Raw genomic sequence first — 5,110 nt, 5'->3', positions numbered from 1 at the left:
GGCCAAAGGTCAAGCCCCAGTCACCCGAGATGAGCTCATGAGATTCATGACCTCTTTCAAAGGTGAAATCAAGGCTATGATCAACAAAAACAAGGCAGGCTCTAGCAAGAGTCAGCCGGCTAAAAAGACTCCCACTTCTGGAAAGAAGAAGAAGCCGGTCAAGGACAGGCAGCCAACTCCTCATCCAAAGGAGAAGGCAGCCGCAACACTTGACTGGTCTAAGATTCTGATGCCCCGGCGACCCCAGCCGGAGGCACAAAATGCGTCTACCTTCGATGCACGACAAGTCATCGATCGAAGGAGGCGGCAGCAGTCTGAGTCAGCTTCCACTTCGAGCTTTCCAGACAGCTTCAAGCAAGTTTCTGCAAGGAACTCTGTGTCCTTGCATGAGAGTCGGACAGGCGGTAAAACCGTCAACACCGAACCTCAGCTGATGATAGGGTCTATACCATACGCACCCCAGGCGCAGTATGGGCAATATGGCCTCCAGTTCATGCAGCCACCTCCTTTTGGAGGTCAGGCGGCATATACTCCTGCCCAGCCTCTGGACTGGCAGCTTCGGCTAATGAGGCTAGGCGAACAGCCGTCTGCCTTTGCAGCCAATATAACCGAGGCGACTCAGCCGACCAAGGTTAAGAATGTTTTGGTGGGCACCTATGATGGTACCACCAACCCGGAAGACCACCTGATGGCATATACCAACCTCATGTGCTTACAGGGGTGGGACGATGCCACCTGGTGTCGTTGTTTCCCGGCTACACTGAAGGGCATTGCCCAGCAGTGGTTTGGCAACTTGCCAGCCGGTTCTGTTGATAGCTTCAAGAGGCTAGCCTTCTTGTTTGCTACCAACTTCTCAATGAACATTCCTGCCAAGAAAACGAGCCTTGATTTGAGCACCGTTAGGCAGGGTGAGAGAGAAGGGCTACGCGCCTATGTCAGGCGGTTCAACCTGGTTAGAATACAGATCCAGGGGCTGTCTGACGAGGTAGCATTCACAGACTTTTTCAAGGGTCTGAGAGACGGGTCGGCTTTTAAGTTCGACCTTGTCAGAAAAGGGGCATTTACGCTACAGGCGGCCCTGAGGGAGGCGGAAAGCTATATACAGGCTACCGACCTCTGCACGCCTGGTGGCCAGTCAGACTCCAAGAAGTCTGACAAACAGAGAGACAGCCGGCCAGCTCAGCCGGGTAATAAAAAAGAAAAGAGCGGAAAAAGAAAAGAAGTCTGGGCGGTCAGCGATACTGAGCAGCCGTCCCAGAAGAAAAAGAAAGAGGTTAAACCGTACGTCCCCAAGTACGAGTTTAACAAAGACCGCAACTCCATCCTCATGGAGGTAAAGGACCGGCTGTCCATTGAGAAGCCGAATCCAATGAAGAGCTCCGTCCAGTCACGGAACAAAAATAAATATTGCCAGTTCCATGAGGAGGTTGGCCATGACACCAACGACTGCTTTAGTCTGCAGCGGACGTTGGACCGTCTGGCTGACAAAGGGCTTTTAAAGTCCTACATTTCTAAGTCCCCAGTCGGGGCAAAAAAGAAGAGCGAGGGTCAGTCCTCCAAGGCTACCCAGCCGGCTAGTAGTTCGGATACGGATAAGGATCCGGTCTACACTATAGCAGGCGGATTTTCATGTGGTGGACCTACCATCCGGGGCACCAAGAGCCATCTTCGAAAGATGGACAAGGATGATGATGAGCAGGCGTCTGCCTCCTCCACCTTCCCAGACGTCCTCATAACTGAGAAGGACAGGGGCAGCGTCCGCCGTCCGCACGACGACCCGGTCGTCATTGAATGTAAGGTTGCCAACCAGCTGGTTGGACGGATCCTTATTGACACCGGCAGCTCGTCGGACATCATCAGCCTCCGGTGCCTGCAGAAGCTGAAGTACAACTCCAGCAGCATGCATCCGGTTTCCCACCCTTTGGTTGGTTTTGGGGGTGGGATAGTCTACCCAGCCGGCAGAATTGATCTGCCCATCCGGCTGGGAGAAAAAGGGCAGGGACGGCATGTTGTCGTCAGGTTCTTGGTCGTGGAGGAGTTGACCGCCTACAATATTATCCTTGGTAGGCCAACCCTCAACGAAACCAAGGCGGTGATCATCCCGTCTCTCATGCTTGTCAAGTATGAGCGGGATGATGGCTCTGTTGGTTCCCTGAATGGGGATCAGAAGACAGCTCGGGAGTGCTACCTCTCAGCCGTTAAAGACACTGTGGCCTCAGACGGCCAAGGGAAGGAACCAATAGACCTTGACGCTGTCAAGGATGCCCCACCAGCCGTTGGTAAGAAGAGAAAAGCGCCTCTGCTGGTGGAGGTGAAAAAAGAGAAAAAATAGCAATCACTGGCCGGCGAACGGTCAGACGAGCTCCGTCCCCAACCGGATGGAGAACACATTGATCTCGTTCTGGACGACAGCCGTCCAGAGCGGACGGTGAAGGTTGGGACGGCTGCTAATGCTGCTCTGGGTGCAGACTTGCACCTTCTGCTGAAAGAATTCAAAGACATCTTTGCCTTTGAAGTGGAAGAGATGCCAGGCGTCAGCCCGGATCTCGCTGAGCACAAACTCGCCGTGGATCCCAAAAAGAAGCCCATCCGGCAAAAGAAAAGAAACCATGGCGAGGAAAGAAGTCAGGCGGCAGCTGCCGAAATCAAAAAGCTGCTAGACGCCAGGTTCATTCGGCCCTGCAATTTCCCCGACTGGGTGGCCAATGTGGTCCTTGTTAAGAAACCGAATGGGACCTGGCGCATGTGTGTTGATTACACAGACCTCAACAAGGCGTGTCCAAAGGACAGTTACCCGCTTCCAAAGATCGACAGTCTGGTCGACTCTACAGCCGGTCACGCCTTGATGAGCTTCATGGATGCCTACTCCGGCTTCCATCAGATACCCCTCTGGAAAAAAGATCAAGAGAAGACGGCCTTCGTCACTGATTTGGGGTTATTCTGTTATACTGTGATGCCGTTTGGCTTGAAGAATGCGCCTGCCACCTTCCAACGAATGATTAATACGGTCTTCATCAATCAACTTGGGAGGAATGTGGAGGCGTACATTGATGACATGATAGTCAAATCCAAGCAACAGGCGGACCACCTTGCTGATCTCCGAGAAACATTCACCACCCTCAGGCGGCATAAGGTCATGTTAAACCCCAAGAAATGCGTCTTTGGTGTTGAGTCTGGGAAGTTTCTCGGATTCCTGATTGATCAAAGGGGGATAGAGGCTAACCCCGAAAAGATACAGGCGGTAATTGACATGAAGTCACCCCGTTCTGTCAAGGAAGTCCAGAGGCTGACTGGTTGCCTGGCCGCCTTGGGGAGGTTCCTCAGCCGGTCAGGTGACAAATGCCTTTACTTCTTCCAAGCAATCAGGAAGAAGACCAGGTTTGAATGGGGAGACGATGCTGAGACGGCATTCCAGAAGCTAAAAGAGCATTTGCACTCTCTGCCTAGGTTGGTCAGTCCTCTACCTAGGGAGACGTTGTATATGTATTTGGCCGTCTCAGACCATGCTCTCAGTGCCGTTCTCCTTGCTGAGCGAGACGGCGTTCAGCTCCCGGTTTACTTCATTAGCCATGTTCTTAAAAATGCTGAACTCCGGTACCCCCTGGTTGAAAATTTTGGCTTTGCTTTGTACATGGCATTCAAAAGATTGAAGCCTTACTTTCTGGCTCATCCGGTGGTAATTTACACCGACCAGCCACTCAAGCGGCCAATGTCTACCTTGGAGTCATCCGGAAGAATGCTAAAATGGGATATTGAAATGCAAAGTCTTGAAATCATTTACGAACCAAGAAAGGCAGTGAAAGGTCAGGCGTTTGCCGACTTCATTGTGGAAATGACCCGTCCGGTGGCTCCGGATAATCTTGATCAGGTTTGGAAAGTGTATGTAGACGGGAGTTCTACGAAGAACGGCTGTGGTGCAGGCGTAATTTATGAGTCTCCTGAAGGGGACAGATATGAGTATGCACTACGGTTCAATTTTCAGGCCTCAAACAATGAGGCGGAATACGAAGCCCTGCTAGCCGGAATCCGTATGTGTAAGGCGGCAGGGGCAACAAAAATTGACGCCTACTCAGATTCGCAGTTGGTCGTTAGCCAGTATCAGGGAACATATGAGGCAACTCACCCGGCTATGATCAAATATCTTCAGGCGGTCAAAGAAGAGGCTGGGTCACTTGAGGAGTTCCGGCTGAATCAAGTGCCCAGGTCTGACAATAACCAGGCGGATGCGCTATCGAAGCTTGCATCTTCCGCCTGCCATGATACGCCTCGGTCAGTCTTCTGGGAAGTACTTGAAAAAAGAAGCATCTTTGAAGATCCCATTGGAGTCCTAGACCGAAGCTCCACCTGGATGGATGGCATCCGGGCGTACCTCTCAGACGGCACGCTCCCTGATTCGCCACAGGAGGCAGCCGTTCTGAAAAAGCGAGCCGCAAGCTTTGAGTTGAGAAATGGAGAACTCTTCAAGGCGGGGTTTCTTAAGCCTCTATTGAAGTGTGTAACCCCAGAGAAGGGGAAGGAAGTTCTCGAAGACTTGCACTCGGGGTTCTGCGCCTCCCACATAGGCGGCAGATCTCTAGCCGTCAGAGCCAGGCGGCAATACTTTTGGCCTACTCTAGAGGCAGACGCCAAGGAATTGGTGAGAAAATGTGACAAGTGCCAGAAATTTGGCAAACTTATTCACCGCCCGGCTACTGATCTGACGGTCATCCATAGCCCAATTCCGTTTGCAAAATGGGGCATGGACATTTTAGGTCCTTACACGCCTGCACCAGGCGGTAAGCGCTATATCTTGGTGGCTGTGGATTACTTCACCAAGTGGGTAGAGGCTGAGGCGGTAAAGAATATCAAAACATCAGACGTCATTTCCTTCATCTGGAAGAATGTCATCACCCGGTATGGGGTACCTATGTCCATGGTGTTTGATAATGGCCCTCAGTTTGAGACGCCTCAGCTAAAAACTTGGTTGGGAGATCAAGGGATCTCAACCTGTTTCGCATCAGTCGGCCGTCCCCAAGCAAACGGCCAAGTTGAAGCCTTCAACAAGCTGATCTCAGACGGTATAAAGAAGAAAATTGAAAGAGCCGGTGGCTTATGGGCTGAGGAATTAATC

Source organism: Chenopodium album, chromosome 15, assembly GCF_948465745.1.
Source record: "Chenopodium album chromosome 15, dcCheAlbu1.1, whole genome shotgun sequence".
Taxonomy (NCBI): Eukaryota; Viridiplantae; Streptophyta; class Magnoliopsida; order Caryophyllales; family Amaranthaceae; genus Chenopodium; species Chenopodium album.
The sequence above is the reverse complement of the archived record's forward strand: the minus strand, read 5'-3'. Positions refer to the sequence as shown.